This window comes from Enhydra lutris, unplaced genomic scaffold, assembly GCF_002288905.1.
Source record: "Enhydra lutris kenyoni isolate GAN:26980312 unplaced genomic scaffold, ASM228890v2 scaffoldscaffold2, whole genome shotgun sequence".
In the NCBI taxonomy this organism is placed as follows: domain Eukaryota; kingdom Metazoa; phylum Chordata; class Mammalia; order Carnivora; family Mustelidae; genus Enhydra; species Enhydra lutris.
The window spans coordinates 74,470,189-74,472,816 of record NW_019154086.1 but is presented as its reverse complement, the minus strand read 5'-3'; positions in this window follow the sequence as shown (position 1 = coordinate 74,472,816).

The window sequence follows — 2,628 nt, the reverse complement described above, 5'->3', positions numbered from 1 at the left end:
GTTGGGTTTATAAGTAAGCCAGAATAGCCTCAAAAGGAACAAAGGAATCAGAAGGTGGTTCCTAGGACAAACCCCTGGCTGTATGATCTTTTTGTTTGCTTTTTTACTCCTAGGCAAGCAAGACAAATTTTACAACCAAGTGATGTGAAAATTAGACTTTCATTGTCACGAGCCTCCAACCTTCCATTTCTCCATTTCTCTGACTCACTGGATCTCGGGGTTTTCCTGGCTAAATGTCTGTCATCCCTGACTTAATACGCATAGGATAAAGACCGGTTTAAACAGTTATCTTCCTGCATGACTCCATAATTTGGTGGCTTGATCTCATACATTAAAGACACAGCTAAAAATATTAGTTTTCTCCACAGATTTTACATCACTTTCTTACAAGTAAAAACTGACAAAATTTTAACACTAAGAAAAATCAGACACATAAACCACTCAAACCTAGTAAATTCATTTCACTTACCAGCTGACAAAAGACCTTCAGAAATATACAGCATACTTTATTGAAGCACCATTTCTTATTGAAAGAAAATGGTATTTAGAATAACAGCATCCTATTCCAAAGGGTATTAAAAACTGTGTGCTCTAAATACATAGACACTTAATACAGAAATAACATCTTGATCTCTAGCAATACTGATATGCAAAATTTAACCTGTAAGTAATAAGTATTAGAACCACTATCTAGGATATTAAGCTAGAATGAATTCAAAAATTCAAATGAATTCATCATTTGTGGTTTCTTTTTAGAAGTTAATAGCTGATTCCATAGTCTTAGGGTAGATACTATAGTCTACACTTTCGAGTTCATTTGTAAGTATGCTGCTTAGTATTCTATTCTAAAGAATATTCACATATTCTTTCTTGATCTTCCTGGCATACTTTTCTTATCAGTTTACCATGGAACTCCAGGGGTAAATTCATTGTAGTAGGTATCCTATGGCTTTTAGGATTGTGAAGTATACAATTTTGGCACACAGTTACATAGAATCCTTCTTTAGATAGCAAATTAAGAAACATGGCAGTGCTACTTCACCCCTGTTTGAATGTAATTGTCAAAATAGTCATTTAAAAATCAAATACCCTTAAAACAAAGGGTTAAAGTTGATTATATGCCAAAAGTTCGCCATTTATAATCATAAAGTCAGATTTTTTAAGATATCAATGATTGCTATGTAATTTTCCTCCTGAAACTGCACCATTTTCACTTTCAATATAGGCAATATAACAAGTAGTGATGTTCTAACCAAAGATTACTTTTTGTCATAGTTTAAAATGTTTCTGGAATTACAGACATAGCTGTAACCCCAAATTTCTCTAGTCTATCCCTTCTCTGTCTCCTATTGCAAACACGAAGATTTAGATTTGTGTGCAAACAGGGTTTATAGGTGTTACAACTATGCTTCTATATCGTTAGACTATGGAAAAGGCAAAATTTACATATTTTATTGCTAATCTTTTCCTGCAAATAGCCTCAATGTAGTATTTTGGACTTTTGATAAAACATCAAATGAATATACTATCATTTTTTTAATGTAATTCCTGAGAAAACTTGCCTTTCATTTTTTCCTCCATTATAAGCAACAATGTAGTAAGCATCCCTACACGTGTGTTCTTTGCAGAATTACTCGAGATAGATCCTGAAGCAGGATTCCTGTGGCAAGTGATAGGTGCATTTCAACCTAATCAAATATTACCAAGTTGCTTTCCAGAGTCCATCCACATTTAAAGGTTGACCAGATCAAAATTCATTAATTGGGTATATAAGATTTAAGTGATCTAGTTGTATAATTTTTTTTAAGATTTTATTTATTTGTCAGAGAGAGAGAGAGAGTGAGCACAGACAAACAGAGTGGCAGAGGGAGAAGGAGACTCCCTGCAGAGCAAGGAGCCCGATGCGGGACTCGATCCCAGGACACTGGGATCATGACCTGAGCAGAAGGCAGCCGATCAACCAACTGAGCCACCCAGGCGTCCTTAGTTGTATAATTTTTAAATCATTAACCTATTTCAATCTGTTCATACATTTTACTATCATAAAGACTGTGTCTATTTTCAATGATTTCATGTGGAAAACATCTGATTATTAATAGAATCAGTATTATTTTGAGAGCCCCTGTCATTTATATATGTCTATAAATTTTGTGAGGTTGATTATGACAAGTTTTTCCAGTGAGCAAAATTGTTCCATCTATAGCTTCTGAAACTTCTCAAAAAGTGAAGCCATTATGCCAAGCAAAATAATCAGAGAAGGACAAATACCAAATACCATGATTGATTTCGCTCATATGTGGACTTTAAGAAACAAATCAAGGGGTTAAAAAAAAAAAGGAGGCAAACCAAGAAACAGACTCCTTTTTTTTTTTAAAGATTATTTATTTATTTATTTGACAGAGAGAGAGAGAGAGAGAGATCACAAGTAGGCAGAGAGGCAGGCAGAGAGAGAGGGGGAAGCAGGCTCCCCGCTGAGCAGAGAGCCCGATGCGGGGCTCGATCCCAGGACCCTGAGATCATGACCTGAGCTGAAGGCAGAGGCTCAACCCACTGAGCCACCCAGGTGGCCCCCAAGAAACAGACTCTTAACTGTAGAGTTGGCGGGGGGGGGGGGGGGGGGGGGGGGGG